The sequence below is a fragment of the Schistocerca americana genome, chromosome 4, assembly GCF_021461395.2.
Source record: "Schistocerca americana isolate TAMUIC-IGC-003095 chromosome 4, iqSchAmer2.1, whole genome shotgun sequence".
Lineage (NCBI taxonomy): Eukaryota > Metazoa > Arthropoda > Insecta > Orthoptera > Acrididae > Schistocerca > Schistocerca americana.
Window position 1 is genome coordinate 767876534 of NC_060122.1, and position 19632 is coordinate 767896165.

The 19632-nt window shown below is 42.7% G+C and overlaps 1 protein-coding gene across 1 annotated transcript in view; it reads left to right on the forward strand.

Moving 5' to 3' along the window:
- Positions 1-12317: 12317 nt before the first annotated feature.
- LOC124613204 (H(+)/Cl(-) exchange transporter 4) overlaps positions 12318-19632 on the forward strand; it is a 416779-nt gene continuing 409464 nt past the window's right edge. Inside the window, exon 1 of the mRNA XM_047141870.1 lies at positions 12318-12402. The gene's annotated coding sequence lies outside the window, so the exon portion shown is untranslated. The remainder of the gene's footprint in view (positions 12403-19632) is intronic.

Genomic DNA, 19632 nt, shown 5'->3' on the forward strand with positions numbered 1-19632 from the left:
TAGCGTATTGTAAAAGAGCACATTGTCCGTATTTATTTACTATTATCACCCTTGCTTATTGTTTACCTAAAGAAGCAAAATGCATACTAAAACATGACCACAGAACGTATCTATTGATTAAAAAAATAAATACGTTAATTGTATAACTGGTTGTTACGCTAAAAGCTCACGAACTGACAGACAGAGACCGACTAAGGAGGAGTTTAGTGTTTAACGTGCCGTCGACAGCAAGGTCATTAAAGACGGAGCATAATCTCGGAATGGGGAAGGGCAGAGAACGAAATTGGCCGTGCCCTTTCGAAGGAACCATCCCGCTATTTGCCTTAAGCGATTAGGTGAAATCAGGAAAACCTAACTTTGGATGGTTGCACATGGGTTTGAACCGTCGCCCTCTCGAATGCGAATCCAGTGTGCTAACCACGGCGCTACCTCGCTCGGTAGAGAGAGCGAGAGACGTTGGCTTTTATAATGCGTAAGTAAGTTCATTTTTTTACGAGAGACATTGCACTTTGAATTTGGTGATGGACGTTGATCACTTCGGAATGAAATCTTTAGCAACGCACACGCTGAAAACAATGATTTTGATCAGACAAATAACAAAAATTACATACAAGATTGGAGATGATTCTTAAAGATAAGATTGTATTATTAGATGATTGTATTGTATTATTGATTATATCATTAGATGGTTGTATTGTATTATAAGATTCTTGAATGCTTAGTCTTTCCTTCTCATTAAAACAAACATCAATTTCAGGCACATAACAACAGCAGATACAAGTTACAAACGTGCTTCTCCTCGACAAAATCTCTATACAAAACTGTTAAAGAAGATAGATTTAAAATCCGTTTCAGATGTGTTAATGATTTATTGGCTGGCACGACCGCCAGCCAGTAAATCATCAATACATCCGAAACGGATTTTTATTCTATTTATGTATGTTAGAACTAAGATGCGTGTGCCCAAACAATATTCACGTTTCTTATGGAAAAAAGGAAAATGAAAAAAAGGAATCTAAATAAATGTCTCGTTAATCAACTTTAGTGTTTTGTGCTCCCTGAATTAGAGATGTGTGGACGACAATGTTTATCCTAATACATAAACCTTGAATTGGTATTGAAATCGGTTTTTGTTTTAATAGTTGGTGGAAAATTCAGACATTAGGCTTTGGACCAATTTACAGGAATACTGGGTGTGCAGACGGGGAATGGCTTCATTCCTGCTTCTCTTTAACTGACTTGAAACATGAATAAGAAGGAAATGCATATTTTGATCCAATGAAGAACATAAAAACCATCTTTCTCACCTTCTGTTTGGAGAGAAGAGCCCTGTGCGCTTTGGAGAACGACAGACGCACGCGAGAGCTTTCACTCTTGTTTTAACTCTTTCTTTGTATCCACTCAACCTAACATTTACATTTTTGAGAGTACCTTGAGAAGAATACAAACTGACTGCCACATTCGACTGAATAGTGTCGCGTGTGGTTCCTTCTGAAAAGGGACAAAAAAAATCAAAGAGAGACAAATATTCACTCAGGAAAAATTGTGCTGTTGCAAAATGGTGAAACTGGAAGTATGCACTTTTTGATGCGTGTTTCATACAAAATTTAAATGTTTCCTTTAACTTCAAAATATTTTCTGAATAAAACTATATGCATCTGAAGCTTTTTATTATATAGTTTAATCTATATCTACACTCCTGGAAATTGAAATAAGAACACCGTGAATTCATTGTCCCAGGAAGGGGATACTTTATTGACACATTCCTGGGGTCAGATACATGATCACACTGACAGAACCACAGGCACATAGACACAGGCAACAGAGCATGCACAATGTCGGCACTAGTACAGTGTATATCCACCTTTCGCAGCAATGCAGGCTGCTATTCTCCCATGGAGACGATCGTAGAGATGCTGGATGTAGTCCTATGGAACGGCTTGCCATGCCATTTCCACCTGGCGCCTCAGTTGGACCAGCGTTCGTGCTGGACGTGCAGACCGTGTGAGACGACGCTTCATCCAGTCCCAAACATGCTCAATGGGGGACAGATCCGGAGATCTTGCAGGCCAGGGTAGTTGACTTACACCTTCTAGAGCACGTTGGGTGGCACGGGATACATGCGGACGTGCATTGTCCTGTTGGAACAGCAAGTTCCCTTGCCGGTCTAGGAATGGTAGAACGATGGGTTCGATGTCGGTTTGGATGTACCGTGCACTATTCACTGTCCCCTCGACGATCACCAGTGGTGTACGGCCAGTGTAGGAGATCGCTCCCCACACCATGATGCCGGGTGTTGGCCCTGTGTGCCTCGGTCGTATGCAGTCCTGATTGTGGCGCTCACCTGCACGGCGCCAAACACGCATACGACCATCATTGGCACCAAGGCAGAAGCGACTCTCATCGCTGAAGACGACACGTCTCCATTCGTCCCTCCACTCACGCCTGTCGCGACACCACTGGAGGCGGGCTGCACGATGTTGGGGCGTGAGCGGAAGACGGCCTAACGGTGTGCGGGACCGTAGCCCAGCTTCATGGAGACGGTTGCGAATGGTCCTCGCCGATACCCCAGGAGCAACAGTGTCCCTAATTTGCTGGGAAGTGGCGGTGCGGTCCCCTACGGCACTGCGTAGGATCCTACGGTCTTGGCGTGCATCCGTGCGTCGCTGCGGTCCGGTCCCGCCGACCACTGGCGACAACATCGATGTACTGTGGAGACATCACGCCCCACGTGTTGAGCAATTCGGCGGTACGTCCACCCGGCCTCCCGCATGCCCACTATACGCCCTCGCTCAAAGTCCGTCAACTGCACATACGGTTCACGTCCACGCTGCCGCGGCATGCTACCAGTGTTAAGGACTGCGATGGAGCTCCGTATGCCACGGCAAACTGGCTGACACTGACGGCGGCGGTGCACAAATGCTGCGCAGCTAGCGCCATTCGACGGCCAACACCGCGGTTCCTGGTGTGTCCGCTGTGCCGTGCGTGTGATCATTGCTTGTACAGCCCTCTCGCAGTGTCCGGAGCAAGTATGGTGGGTCTGACACACCGGTGTCAATGTGTTCTTTTTTCCATTTCCAGGAGTGTATATTCTATCAGTTTCGAAATTTAAGAGAATGTTTAACGGTTTTGTACGTTTTTTAGTAGAATGTAACAATACTGCTATCCTTGTTGTATGCGGCTGACTGATGCCCGAGAGAAAATTCCTAGTCTGCAGGTTAGTTGCGGAGTTCGTGTATTGGCAGTCAGGATCGTTTTCGCAGTTGGTGCAGTACGTCTACTGAGCAGATAAAAGTTACAGGGTACGTATGAGCGGGTTTGAAGTCATCTGGGGTTGTGGGTTTGGTGACATTAATGCGATTCTTTAAATGTCCTCACAAAAATGAATCTACTAGTGTTAAACTGGGTAATCGTGCGGGGCAATCTTGAGGGTCACGGCATCCTAACCATCTTCCAGGATATCTGTTGTTTAGTTCTTACATGACACCACGCGCAGAGTGTGATCATCGTTCTGCATATTCGTTCGCTCCTAATGTACTGGGTGGTTTTAATTAAACTTTCCCTATTTAGCACGTTATAACACGGAAACCAACTACCGTAGGAGTACCAAACTTGGTAGCATTAATATAAGGACATGGAGAAAAGAAATACTGCAGAACCAGATCTATTGAAGCACTTTTAATGTGCTGCTATGGTACATCATACCATTACACACCGGTTCCGCTATTGATGCAGAAGGAGCTCAATATGGCACCCATCAATGTCCAGAAGAGTCTGAAAGCACAGGATTGCACTCTGCACTGCAGAACGAAGCGTGTCCTGTGTATGCTGGCTACCTCTCTTAATAAATTGCGCTTCAGATCAGCACTTGTGTGAATGTTCGCCTGGTAAACCCTGTCCTCCAGGTAGTCCCACAAACGGAAATCACAGGGAGTGAGATCAGGTGATCGCGCTGGCCAAGCATTTGGAAATGATCTGCCGATAATTCGCCCGTTTCCAAATGTGTTTCGGAGAAGCAGGGCGAACTTCACGAGCAATGTGCGGTGGGTCCCACATTGCATGAAAATTGTTGAGTTCAATGCGTCTCTCTCCTTTAGGACGTTATGACATGCTGGCGAAGCATATCGCAGTATCACTGGCCAGTCACAATGCACGTCTACATCTGCATCTACATCCATACTCCGCAAGCCACCTGACGATGTGCGGCGGAGGGTACTTTGAGTACCTCTATCGGTTCTCCCTTCTATTCCCGTCTCGTATTGTTCGTGGAAAGAAAGATTGTCGGTATGCCTCTGTGTGGGCTCTAATCTATCTGATTTTATTCTCATGGTCTCTTCGCGAGATGTACATAGGCTGCTTGACTCCTTGGTGAAGGTATGTTCTCGAAACTTCAACAAAAGCCCGTACGGAGCTACTGAGCGTCTCTCCTGCAGAGTCTTCCACTGGAGTTTACTTATCATCTCCGTAACGCTTTCGCGATTACTAAATGATCCTGTAACGAAGCGCGCTGCTCTTCGATGGATCTTCTCTATTTCTTCTATCAACCCTATCTGGTACGGATCCCACACTGGTAAGCAATATTCAAGCAGTGGGCTAAGAAGTGTACTGTAACCTACTTCCTTTATTTTCGGATTGCATTTCCTTAGGATTCTTCCAATGAATCTCAGTCTGGCATCTGCTTTACCGACGATCAACTTTATATCATCGTTCCATTTTAAATCACTCCTAATGCCCACTCCCAGATAATTTATGGAATTAACTGCTTCCAGTTGCTGACCTGCTATATTGTAGCTAAATGATAAAGGATCTTTCTTTCTATGTATTCGCAGCACATTACACTTGTCTACATTGAGATTCAATTGCCATTCCCTGCACCATGCGTCAATTCGTTGCAGAACCTCCTGCATTTCAGTACAATTTTTCATTGTTACAACATCTCTTTTTGACCCTTCCGCAGGATCTTTGTCCCTTGAGCGCCAACCTGTTCAAAAAAGAATGGGCCAATGATGAACGTAGCCGTGAAGCCACACCACATGGTGGCAGGTTCACCATACAGAGGCACATCGTGCACAGTGACTGGAGGTGAAGATCCCCACACTCGGCAATTCTGTGTGTTCGCCTCACCCGTCAGAGAAAAATAAGCTTTGTCTGTCCATAGGATGGTCCAGGGCCAGTCATCGTCAACTTCAGTCCTTGCGAGAAAGTGGAGAGCGAAGTCAACACGTCGTTCTGCGTCCTGTGGTACAAGCTGCTGCGCGATAAAGATCTTGTACGGATAGCATTTGAGAGTGGTTCGAAGCTTCTTCCATACAGTGCACGCGCACTGTCTGACAATCAGGAATTGCGAGCAGCATTGTCTGCCGTACAACAGTGATTTCATCAACCTCCTGAGGTGGAGCCGGTCGTCGGCCTCCTCGCGGATAGACGTCCAGTTGATTCGTCCTTCTTCATCATGCTCCGTATAGCAAGTGGAATAGGAGAACCCTTCCGTAATCCTTCCAGGCGGCGATATTCTCGAAGTGCAGCTGCAGCATTACCGGTACTGTTGTTTTGATAATAGAGTTTCGTCAATAATGCCCTTCTCCTTTTGTCCAAGCTCATGTTGACGCTTGCACTGCGTCTGGTCAGGCACGCGAGACTATGAACCACGATGACTGATCAAGGCACTTGGTGGCCATAGTTGGAACTGGACGGTGACGCTGTGACGCATGAAAATCATACTCTGGACATTAATGCTACCAAGTTTGGTATTCGTACGGTAATTAGTTTAATTATAAACACCCAGTCTAAACTGACATTTTCAGGGAGAGCACCTAAATTGTTGACCGTAAAACATCGACGCATCTCACCTGTCAGAGTACCTGCGAAGCAGTGAGGACTCATGATTTCATCTCCAAGGAATCCATACTACTCATTGATGGAGCACCTCCTTTAGCGACCGTCATGACGTACCCACCTAGGATTTTCTGTGGCCCAGTGATATGTATTGTGACGGTTCACTGCATTATAATTATGATCGTGGGTTCATCAGAGAACATAGTATTTTGGTACCCACCTAGGATTTTCTGTGGCCCAGTGATATGTATTGAGACGGTTCATTGCATTATAATTATGATTGTGGGTTCATCAGAGAACATAGTATTTTGTAAAGCGTCCAGATGAAAATTATTTGCTACCCATTAGGTGAAAGTAACTCTCCGATTGAATTCGTTCCTATTCATCTCCAGAGTCAGTGACAAGTGGTACGGATGAATTTCGTTATTTGTTTATTTATTTACACGTCAAGTTCCGTAGGACTAAATTGAGGAGCAAATCTCCAAGGTCGTGGAACACGTCAGTACATGAGATTACAGCGTAAAAGTAATAACAGATAAAAATAAATGTTTATGAACCCGAAAAAGTCAGTTCATAAGTTTAAGTAAACGCAATCAACAATACAACAAGAATCAGATTATTACTCAAGAAACTCCTTGACAGAACAGAAGGAGTGACCAATGAGGAAACTCTCCAGTTTCGATTTGAAAGCGCGTGATTTACTGCTAAGATTTTTGAATTCGAGTGGTAGCTTTTCGAAAATGGATGCAGCAGAATCTGCACATCTTTTTGAACAAGAGTTAAGGTTCAAAAAAATGGTTCAAAATGGCTCTGAGCACTATGGGACTTAACATCTATGGCCATCAGTCCCCTAGAACTTAGAACTACTTAAACCTAACTAACCTAAGGACAGCACACAACACCCAGTCATCACGAGGCAGAGAAAATCCCTGACCCCGCCGGGAATCGAACCCGGGCGTGGGAAGCGAGAACGCTACCGCACGACCACAAGAGTTAAGGAAGTCCGATCCAAATGCAGGTTTGGTTTCTGCCGAGTATTAACCGAGTGAAAGCTGCTTATTGTTGGGAATAAGCTAATATTGTTAGCAAGAAATGACAGTAAGGAATATATATATATTGAGAGGCCAATGTCAAAATATCCAGACTCGTGAACTGAGGTCGACAAGGGGTTCGTTAACTTACCCCACTTATTGCCCGAACCGCCCGTTTCTGAGCCAAAAATATCCTTTTAGAACAGGAAGAGTTACCCCAAAATCTAATACCATACGACATAAGCGAATGAAAATAAGCAAAGTAGACTAACTTTCGTGTCGAACGATCACTCACTACATATACCGTACGAATAGTAAAAATGGCAGCAGTAAGTCTTTGAACAAGATCCTGAACGTGGGCTTTCCACAACAGCTTAATATCTATCTGAACACCTAGAATTTTGAACTGTTCAGTTTCACTAATCATATGCCAATTCTGTGAAATTAAAATGTCAGGTTTTGTTTAATTGTGTGTTAGAAACCGTAAAAACTGAGTCTTACTGTGATTTAGCGTTAGTTTATTTTCTACAAGCCATGAACTCGTGACCGTGTTCTATTCGCCATACAGATGTAACGCTGATACCAGAGATGGCAGCAACTTCTCGTAACCTGACATGAGAAACATTTCCATATCCTCTCGTCTAGCAGGGTTTCGTCCATCACCATCGTGCTGTCTCAAACTGCTTGTTTCTCGAAATCGTCGTTCAGCACGTAAGAACGTAATGACCGATGGAGCTGATATGTCACAGCATAATCCATGGCTACTTCATTGGCATCGTATCGGAATCCGTCGACCGCCAGCAACATGTCAAGTAACTAGCTAGATATGTACGCTACATTTATCCAGCTATGGCTACCAGATTTCGAAATGCCAACAAGAGAACATTTTCCATATTTTAGGATGAAAAAAGAGGACTTTTCTGTTGCTTAAATTTATTACATAAGAAACAAACAATAAACATTACACACATCTTAAACATCTAAAACACTTTAGAATTAATGTATTTTTCATTTGACTGAATATTTTTTAAAAGTTCATTTTTACAATAATATTTAAAAAAGTTCTTCCAATACAGATTTCTAAAATTAAATTTCACCATTACAACCCCTTTGACAGTCTCAATAGTGAGTCTATTTCTCTCCATTGTCCACTGTGCCTGTATTAAGGATAATAACGGCTCAACACAAGCATTGTGGGGTGGCAGAACCGTGTAATTTTAATTATCTCGCTAAACTGTTTCAAATGGTTCAAATGGCTCTGAGCACTATGGGACTCAACTGCTGTGGTCATCAGTCCCCTAGAACTTAGAACTACTTAAACCTAACTAACCTAAGGAAATCACACACATCCATGCCCGAGGCAGGATTCGAACCTGCGACGTAGCAGTCGCGTGGTTCCGGACTGAGCGCCTAGAACCGCGAGACCACCGCGGCCGGCGCTAAACTGTTCCTCGCAACTACGTGACTCAGCATACTTGCACCTTTGGGGCGGTTCTGATTTTCCATCATATGTGGCTGTGATTTTTTTTGTAAACTTGGAATCTGATGAAAGCATTTTTCATCGTCAATTTTAATATTTTTATTCAAGAAACCTTTGATTGATTCTTCCACGTAAGTTCACGATATATCTGAAAAATCAAGCCACTTAAAACAAGAAAATTCACAAAATGGTTCCATCCATATATTCAGGTCCTCCAAACATCCTTCATAGTGGACACCAACATAGCACTTAAAACTCTTCACCTTCGAAGCATACAACATCACGAACGGAATCCAGTACATTCATATCTATAAGGAAGTTTTCTTCCTTTTCAAAGTTACCAATATAATTATGAAAAATGCCAACTAAAGATTGGATATGCCATAGATATATCTCATTCATAGGGTCCATAAAAAGTACTTAAGGACTGTTGGACGTTTGTTTTCTGACAGAAAGAAGGATTTCAGAGCGGGAAACAACTCTGTAGGTCTCTGAATAGCTGGAAATAGTGACAACCATTGAGTCTTGCTATGGATGAGAAGTTGTTGGTACTCTATTTCGACAAAAATCACAAAATTTCGTCAGAGACTCAACGTGGACAGTATATATTGAAAAATGGTTGTATGTTTTCATTATTAATCCTTGTAAGTCAATTTCATGGAGGTCAGTTCCGTGCTTAATGCAGTTATTAAGGAGATGAGCAGGGCATCCACTCCAACCATTACCTTGTTAAGTTTAGGTTAACAAATACGTTATCTCCATCACCTCTTTTAATACCACCGAACATTGCATTGCAATTATCAGCACCAAACGCCACACATTTGTCCTTAATTTTAAATTTGTTAAGCATATCAATGATATGTGTTGAAAAGTTTCTGCAGTTTCATTTGGTCTACTTTCTATACTAATAAGTTTAGCTTGCAGTCCTCCATTCCTGTGATCACAGTAATGAACTATACCCGGTATCATTTTAATATTCCGTTGGTTGCTGGCATCTGTCGAATCACCAACAAAAGGAATGCACTCCAGATCTTTCATGATACATTCTAGTAAATGAGGTACTAGAACTGAATTCACTATTGCTTCAGTTTTGGTACGTCCACACGAGAAGTTTGATGACATGGAGGAGCCATGCAAAAGTTCTCTCCTGACGTACTTGCAACTCTAACACACTTCATATGTTTTTCTGTTTTCCTGTGCACTTCCAGGTGGCTGGCGCCATGATTTCCTACAGATACATAGATCCCTGGGCAAGAAACCGTAGTTTCTGCTTCCCGTTGAACTCTTCCAGAACGAAATATCGGATATTTTTCTCGGAGTTTATCCGTAAATGCACAATTCCTTCCCTGGCATGATGGGAAATCATCTTACACAGAAGTGAAACAAAGAATGACCAAAACGCGTTGTTCAACTATCGCATGAAAAAGTCTTCAGTTACAAGACTGAACTATATTTCTGTGTCATCAGCAAAATTTTGAAACTCACGAAACTTACCCAATGAGCTGAATACGGAATACGGAAAATGAAGATGCAGCTGGATGATCAACAAGTTCGCTAAAAACACGTGTATCACACAAAAACAAAGAGCACGTATACGTCACAGATATCCTTTGAAGATAGACACTACCTATGGTCGAAGTAGCTATCTCGAAACTAAAACGATGGAAACATAATTTGTACACAATATAAATCGATGTTTTTGGTTTTCTGAGCGTAACAGACCGATTTTAAGCTGATTACAAATGGTGTAATTCAATGACTGGAGTAAAAAGTACCATAAATTGTTGACGATACGAGATGAATACAAAAATCAAAAGATCTTCATTCCCAATGCTACTCAAAGATGCGGACATTAGCAGAAATGTATGCGGAGGCTGCATTAACCGTCGAAAATGAGGACATGTCAACATAAATGCGGACGTCTGGCAACCGTATTTATCCCACGTCAATGTCCATGGCAGACCTAAACTCGTTTGTTGTGCATTCCATTCTGGAGCGCAAAAGGTACACTATTCAGGCTAATCGAAAAGGACTCCAAACAGTGACACCAAGGAAGTTCGTCACTCTGTGGCACCAGCAGTTTTACATATCGTCCGCACGTCGTTTAGAAGACACACTGAGTTGTGCTTACAGTAAGGTGGACACTCGTTTGAACACCTTACTTAAATGAACATTCCGCCACCAGAATACCCATCTGATACAACAAGTTATACAAACATGTTGCATCCACCCCTAAAACGTTGAATTTTCAAGCTCCCTATCTAAAATTAATAGCTATTTGATTTAATATGATTTGTAAACGTTGGTTCAAATACATCAGGCACATGGTAGAAAACTACAGTGTTTTTTTATAAAATTGTAACTCGTTCCTCTCCTATAAAATTAAACAATGTTCATAACACTGTAGAACAGTAACCTTTCTTATGTTTTGCTACCGAAATACATCTTTCTTTCACATATTATTTCGTGTAAGTTACAGAGGAAAAGACCTTATATGAAACAGCGTGTACTGCTTAAGTAATTCGATAGTATCTGGTGCGGTTAGTGCCGGTTTAGAAAGCGAAATAATTTGGATGATACCAAGTGTTAAACTTGGATCAAAAATTGTAGCAGACTACTTTTATGGACTCCTTAACCTTAGGACAAGCCGTGGCGGGACATTTCAAGGAAAACGTAGAGTGGGTCACCTGTAAATTTCCTGATCGTTTTATAGTAGTAAAGGGGAGATTTCAACCCACCGGTTACCAAATGGGATATGCAAGTGGTTAGGATGGCTGGTACGGAGAGGGATTCGTGTGACGCCTTATCCGAAAATCATCTTAAGCCGTCATTGACAGAAAGACTTGTAAGAGGTACATCTTATGTCTTGTATTTACCAAACGGCCAAAACTTTTTAATTAACTAAACGAAGAACAGGAAATAGTGGATGATAAGTCCATTATAGCTTGATATAAAAACTATATATCATTTTCTCATTTAATTTCAGTTACCTTATAGAACAAAATGGGACTTCCGTAGAAATTTCATATCGGCAGTTGAGAAATGGTTTGAAACGGTAACTTGACTTTATGACTGTTCCAAGAACATAAAGGAGGAAAAATTCATTTCACAGCTATGACGACCCTAAGGTTTGCTGGTCCAAACCTTCAGGCCTTTATTAAGACACGATTAATGATCATTCCTAGATCCTTTTGCTATGTTACATATATACACTCTGAGAAATTTATTAACTTGTTTTTATAAATGTTTCACCCCGCCCTTATTTCCCTTTCATAGTTCCCTTAATTTTCCCATCGACTACGGATTTGCAAGCAATCATTCTTTGATTCTATTTTTTTTCATATAGGTGAGAATCATTCCTGTTGAAGCATTCATAAAGTATGTGGAGAGGAATTGTTTTTAAGTGTTTTCCTTGGCAGAGAGGAATTAACACATTTTCTATATTCTTCTCGAACTTTAAAAGAGGACAACAGACTGCACCTTCATTCTTCTTTTTTTCTGCTACTGTATTATTCCTGAAATTTTCTTTAAAATCTTATGGTATAGCATATGACGTGCATCAACAATCTTCATGCTTTCCATGTTTTGCTGTGATAAGTTGCTGGTACTTTTTTAAATTGTTACTTTCAATCTTCTGTCTATTTCCATGTGTTGCCACTTTGCTATAGCATTCGGAAATTATCCAACAAGACCTTTTCTCGTACTGTATTTCAGTCAGTGGAGTAATTAAAGTTGTGTCTCTTTGTGGTGGGAAATCTATTAAGCATTTAGGTCCAGCCACGGATACAAAGGCCCTCATTTCAGTGGAGAATCACAGACATCCAGTGAAATTAATTTCCTTACCGCTGCCACGTTACGTAAGATCAGGTGCTGCTGCTTTAGTTAAGGAACTGGTGTCCGGACTCGCAAGTCGCGGCCGCTTCTTGTTACGTAACTCGAGTGGGAGGGAGTGAGAGGTACGCCTAGACCCGCCCGATCCTTGCCAACTGTCAGTGGTGCGGCGGGCGGCTTCCAGTACTTCCGTCATCGGAAGACGCTTCCTGGGCTGCACGTCACGTGAGTAAAGTGCTAGTACTATGAGTAGCATTGGGTACTTCTAGTAAATAAATGCCCCGTGAATGAGCTTTTGTTGACGTCAGTTTGTGATGTAAATTAACAGAGGCATGAAGAAGATAACTCACCGGTCCACTTCAACAACGGAGGTATCAGTGTGTGTTACAAATTCGAGATCTATGTATTTATATTGTATTCGGATAACATGCCACTCAGTGTCGAATAAAGCCGCCTGAACCAACGCTGGCATCAACCGCCATCTGCTGTTAAACGCGTACACTAGGGGCCTCCATCTGTTTTCACAAAACGCCACGGGCGCCGCTGCAGTCACGTGTTCTTGTCCACACAGCTGTCTTAGCGCCGCGACAATTGTCGAATACAAATTACCGGTACATTCGACATGTTTATGTAGCGCACACGGTGCAGGAAACAGAGATAGGGCGCATTCAGCATCTGTGAACACATGCACATTCGCGTTCTCTTAAGCAGTAAGTATAAAAACTGTCATGTCAATTTGCAGAATGAAATGTATTTGGTTCCGTTCTTCGACACTATGACAGTACCGGTACAACAGTCAGTCGAAGTGATTGTGCTAGTGTAGAAATCTGTGGACTGTTTACAAATAATGCCTATTGTCAGTGGGGAAAGATGATTTCAGTTCGCGACAACCAGAACTCTGAAACTAGATGTACGGTACGATAACGTTACAGTAATCTCTGCCGACGTGAAGAAAAATACCAGTTAGTTTCTACTGTTTCATACAAAAATACTTCATGCAGCCTTATTCAGTATACATACTTGCATGCTGCATCTTATAAGAATGTATTTAAACATCTCTTTCATTCTACTTCTCTTGTTTATGTCGAGTGCAGCTGTGGATCCTGTGACTTCGTCGTTTATGTAATAGTTTACGTAATTAAAGGACTAGGATGGTATTTTGTTAACCGATTAAGCCAATAACTGGTGATTGGTAGCTTAACGGATTTTGTGTCGTTAATCAAAAAGTTTCTGTTTTCCGAATTGGAAAACATTGATTTTTCGGAATTATCCATGACCTTATACAGATATTAAGCCTTTGATGTTACGCTACGTTGAATAGATAGAGTTTTACATCATGTGCCATAGCTTAAATAATAGCGAACGTCAGTTTCTTTCTCGGATGTTTTCTGTAAATTAACTGCCAGATTTCATCTGCATGATGAAGGGAAATAATCAGAACATTCGTGATATTTTTAATGAATACGATTTGTTTATAGAAAAGAGTGTCAGGAGGTAGAGGAAGAGGACGAGTTTGTATGAGAAGAAGCACTTAAAACTCTCATCCACGCCAATTAATGTTTTCGAAACTGTTTTCTTACACTTCCTAAATTACACGAGTTTGAAAAGTCCGAAGTGATCAGGTGTGGGAAATAATTTGATTACAACTATACCTATACTCGGCAAACCACTGTGAAGTGCACGCCCGAGGGTAAGTCCCATAGTACTCCAAAATTGCAGAGACTTGGAATGCCTAGAAAACTTTTGAAGGAGTAAAGACACGTTCATATTTGTGAATAGGGAATTAGCGAATGTTTTTCCTCCAGCCATTGACTGTGTATGAGTGCCTTTGGCATTAAAAGAGGGAGTGGGTTTATCAGTATACACATTAGTCAGTTATGCAGAAAGTACGGTTGTTGCCAAACAGATCAATTTTTGTAATTAAGCGGACATATAAACATTGATAGTCTCTTTCTTCTTTTCTTTTAAATAAAGAAAATGAATAGCATCGTACTCAGTACTATTTCGTTTCCTTGACTCCACATAAAGCCATTTCGTCCAGATCAATCAACATATTTAAACGCAAGTAGCAACTTGACAAAGTTACTCCTTTTTTTAAGAACGTTGCTTAGAAAACAAAAAATAGCACTGCTGTTATGCCTAAATGATATTTCGTTTTTTTACTCGGTTATTAATAACAAATAAGAAAAACACCTGTTATAACAGAGACCAAAAAACACCGAAATATATCGGTTATTCAGAACTAAAATACCAGAATCGGTTTTAACCGGTCAGTTTTCCCATCCCTACTGGTGAGTTGCGAATGGAAGTGAGTTCCTCAGAGTGCTCCTAACAAGAAGCCGAATTTTCACTCTTTTTTGTGTGTGGGCCTTGTGCATGAGTTTGGTCATTAGTGACTGCGAGATCTTTTGAGTGCCGAGCAATCAGATCCATTCTAGCATCGCAACAATCTCCCCTTCATACTCAGTTTTAATATAATTAACCAATCGTGGGAGCTTTAATGCTGGAGGTCAGATACAGACGATTTCTGAATCCCAACATCTGTCCTACTTCGAGTTTAAGCCAATCAGGCCTTTTCCACATACACACAAACGAGTTCTATTTTCCCACTCCAGAATTTATTAATATTATCGTATGGTACCTGTTCATACTGTTTCTTACAAGGGAACCTCCCCATCGCACCCCCCCTCAGATTTAGTTATAAGTTGGCACAGTGGATAGGCCTTGAAAAACTGAACACAGATCAATCGAGAAAACAGGAAGAAGTTGTGTGGAATTATGAAGAAAATAAGTAAAATATACAAACTAAGTAGTCCATGGGAAAGATAGGCAACAACTAGGAAAGTAAGAGCTCAGGAGCGCCGTGGTCCCGTGGTTAGCGGGAGCAGCTGCGTAATGAGAGGTCCTTGGTTCAAGTCTTCCATCGAGTGAAAAGTTTTATTTTCAGACAATTATTATCTGTCCGTCCGTCCGTCCGATGCGAGATAACTGCGCCGTAGTATGGGGACGCTACACCTAAACAAACATCGAAACAAATCATGTGTTTTGACAGAGCACAGGGAAAACTATGCGACTGTAAAACTGTTGCATTCATTTGTTGCAGTTTATGTGACAAACTCTTATGTTTTCATCACTTTTTTGGGAGTGATTATCACATCCACAAGAAAACCTAAATCGGGCAAGGTAGAAGAATCTTTTTACCCATTCGCCAAGTGTACAAGTTAGGTGGGTCGACAACATATTCCTGTCATGTGACGCACATGCAGTCACCAGTGTCGTATAGAGTATATCAGGCGTGTTTGCCTGTGGAGGAATCGGTTGACCTATGACCTTGCGATCAAATGTTTTCGGTTCCCATTGGAGAGGTACCTCCTTTCGTCTACTAATCGCACGGTTTTGCGGTGCGGTCGCAAAACACAGACACTAAACTTATTACAGTGAACAGAGACGTCAGTGAACGAACGGACAAATCATAACTTTGGGAAAATAAAAAAAAGTAAACTTTTCACTCGAGGGAAGACTTGAACCAAGGACCTCTCGTTCCGCAGCTACTCACGCTAACCACAGAACCACGGCGATCCTGAGTTCACACTTTCCTTGATGTTGCCTACCTTGCGCATAGACTACTCAGTTTGTATATTTCGCTTATTTTTTTCGTAGTTCCACACAACTTCTTCCTGTTTTCTCGATTGATCTGTGTTTAGTTTTTCAAGGCCTATCCACTGTGCCAACTTATAACTAAATCTGGGGGGGGTGCGATGGGGAGGTTCCCTTGTTAGCAGAGTAAACAGCAATTCAATTAGCATGGCGACAGCCTGACGGCTGTGAGTGCCATGGTTTTAAGCACAAAGAAAACAGATGGTTCTCCTCTCACTCCATTTCAGAGATCTTATCTTTGCGCCATCCTGGGCCTAGCGTTCCCAGAGTATGGGCTTCCTGCAGGGCGCAGGACATCAAGATACTGCACGCACCGTCGTTGTTACCTCGCGACGTGTCTCCTGGCGCCAGTGGACGCACCACGTTAAAAACAGTACACAATAGCTTCCCGCCATTTAGAAGGCAAACACGGACAACACCTCTCCAGCGCAGCTAAACCCGCACGCAATATACTGATCTCAAATTTTACCAAATTCCTCCTTACTCTGTCGTAGTGACGGTGCCCGTCCTTCGAAGAGGACTGCGCACACCTTAGTGACCAGACTCTAGCTCGCTTTCGCCTGTTCTGCTGGCCCCCGCACAACATGTAGTCAATAGGATTTCCAGCTATACATCTGAAGAAGCCTACAGAATGAGAAATTGGTAGGGAAATTTAGTACGCTACTGGCCATTAAAATTGCTACACCACGAAGATGACTTGCTACAGACGCGAAATTTAACCGACAGGAAGAAGACGCTTTTCAGAGCAATCACACAAGGTTGGCGCTGGTGGCGACACCTACAACGTGCTGACATGAGGAAAGTTTCCAACCGATTTCGCATACACAAACAGCAGTTGACCGGCGTTGCCTGGTGAAACGTTGTTGTGATGCATCGTGTAAGGAGGAAAAATGCGTACCATCACGTTTCCGACTTTGATAAAGGTCGGATTGTAGCCTATCTCGATTGCGGTTTATCGTATCGCGACATTGCTGCTCGCGTTGGTCGAGATCCAATGACTGTCAGCAGAATATGGAATCGGTGGGTTCAGGAGGGTAATATGGAACGCCGTGCTGGATCCCAACGGCTTCGTATCACTAGCAGTCGGCATCTTATCCGCATGGCTGTAACGGATCGTGCAGCCACGTCTCTATCCCTGACTCAACAGATGGGGACGTTTGCAAGACAACAACCATCTGCACGAACAGTTCGACGACGTTTGCAGCAGCATAGACTATCAGCTCGGAGACCATGGTTGCGATTACCCTTGACGCTGCATCACAGACAGGAGCGCCTGCGATGGTGTACTCAACGACGAATCTGGGTGCACGAATGGCAAAACGTCATTTTTTCGGATTAATCCAGGTGCTGTTTACAGCATCATGATGGTCGCATCCGTGTTTGGCGACATCGCGGTGAACGCACATTGGAAGCGTTTATTCGTCATCGCCATAGTGGCGTATCACCCGGCGAGATGGTATGGGGTGCCATTGGTTACACGTCTTGGTCACCTCTTGTTCGCATTGACAGCACTTTGAACAGTGGACGTTACATTTCAGATGTGTTACGACCCGTGGCTCAACCCTCTATTCGATCCCTGCGAAACGCTACATTTCAGCAGGATAATGCACGACCGCATGTTGCAGGTCCTGTACGGGCCTTTCTGGATACAGAAAATGTTCGACTGCTGCCGTGGCCAGCACATTCTCCAGATCTGTCACCAAATGAAAACGTCTGGTCAATGGTGGCCGAGCAACTGGCTCGTCACAGTACGCCAGTCACTACTCTTGATGAACTGTGGTACCGTGTTGTAGCTGCATGGCCTGCTGTACCTATACACGCCATCCAAGCGCTCTTGACTCAATGCCCAGGCGTATCAAGGTTGTTATTACGGCCAAAGGTGGTTGTTCTGGGTACTGATTTCTCAGGATGTATGCACCCAAATTGCGTGAAAATGTAATCACATGTCAGTTCTAGTATAATATATTTGTCCAATGAATACCCGTCTATCAACTGCATTTCTTCTTGGTGTAGCAATTTTAATAGCCAGTAGTGTAGCTAGATACGGCAATCACTGATGTTAACTTTAACCATACCCCTACTCTCGTTGTCGCTGGGAATTAATTAGATTGGCTGCGTTTATGAATTGATTGAGTTTTATTATTAGAGTACGTGGAAGTTTTGACATAAACGTTCGCATCACAACCTGCATCCAGTAAATCGCTCGAGTTCTATGTTGGGTTGTTCCTATGGAAAGGACACAGCTGATTTCCTTCCGCATCGTCCTGTCCAAGCGGGTGCTTCGGTCTCCAACGAGTCAACGGAAAGCTAAACGCTGATCTTCCGTCCTTCTTTTTCCGTTTCCGAAAGATGATAGACAAAGGAAGTGTGTCAGTATACATTTCCAGTCACCCTTTATATTCCAGTTTGCCGGTATACATCACGATATCTCTGCGTTGTTTTTAGAGAAATCATGTGGCGGCATCGGACCCTTTGTCCATCGTTATCTCATTTCCACCATCAGAAACTACGTGGCTTTTCGGAGTAGTGTACACATTTATCTCAGTGAAGTATTCTAAACAGTAAAACATAACTGACGTACTCTGCTAAGTTCTCTCTCTCTCTCTCTCTCTCTCTCCCCCTCCCTCCCTCTCTCTCCCCCCTTCTCTCTCCCTCTCTCTCCCCCCTTTCCCCCATAAGTTTACACATTTGTAATCAAAGAAAAATTCGGAGTAGGTATTAAAATTCATGGAGAAAAACTTTGAGGTTCACCGATGACGTTGTAATACTGTCAGAGACAGCAAAGGACTTAGGAGAGCAGTTGAACGGAATGGACAGTCTCTTGAAAGGAGGATATAAGATGAACATCAACAAAAGCAAGACGAGGATAATGGAATGTAGTCGAATTAAGTCGGATGATGCTGAGGGAATTAGATTAGGAAATGAGACACTTAAAGTAGTAAATGAGTTTGCTGTTTGGGGACCAAAATAACTGATGATGGTCGAAGTAGAGAGGATATAAAATGTAGACTGGCTAGGGCAAGGAAAGCGTATCTGAAGAAGAGAAATTTGTTAACATCGAGTATAGATTTAAGTGTCAGGAAGTCTTTACTGAAAGTATTTGTATGGAGTGTAGCCATGTATGGAAGTGAAACATGGACGATAGCTGGTTTAGACAAGAAGAGAATAGAAGCTTTCGAAATGTGGTGCTGCAGAACCATGCTGAAGATTAGATGGGTAGATCACGTAACTAATGAGGAGGTACTGAATAGAACTGGGGAGAGGAGGAATTTGTTGCACAACTTGACTGGAAGAAGGGATCGGTTGGTAGGACATGTTCTGAGGCATCAAGGGATCACCAGTTTAGTATTGGAGGGCAGCGTGGAGGGTAAAAATCGTAGAGGGAGACCAAGAGATGAATAAACTAAGCAGATTCAGAAGGATGTAGGTTGCAGTAGGTACTGGGAGATGAAGAAGCTTGCACAGGATAGAGTAGCATGGAGGGCTGCATCAAACCAGTCTCTGGACTGAAGACCACAACGACAACAACCACCCTGTAAAATGCCTATCGTGCTGACATAATCACATCAGGAACCTTTTCACAGGAATCACCTGAGTGCAAATGACAGTTACGCCAATGCACTGCTCTTTTAATACCTTGTGCATGCGATGCTACCGCCATCTTTGTATGTGCATATCGCTATTCCAGTGTATATCGGGGGAACTTCTGCATGTATCTCGGACTTCGGCATGTGGCGTACCGGTTTTAACTGGACTAGCCATGGAAACAAATCGACGTCAGTAAGTTCTCCAACTAGC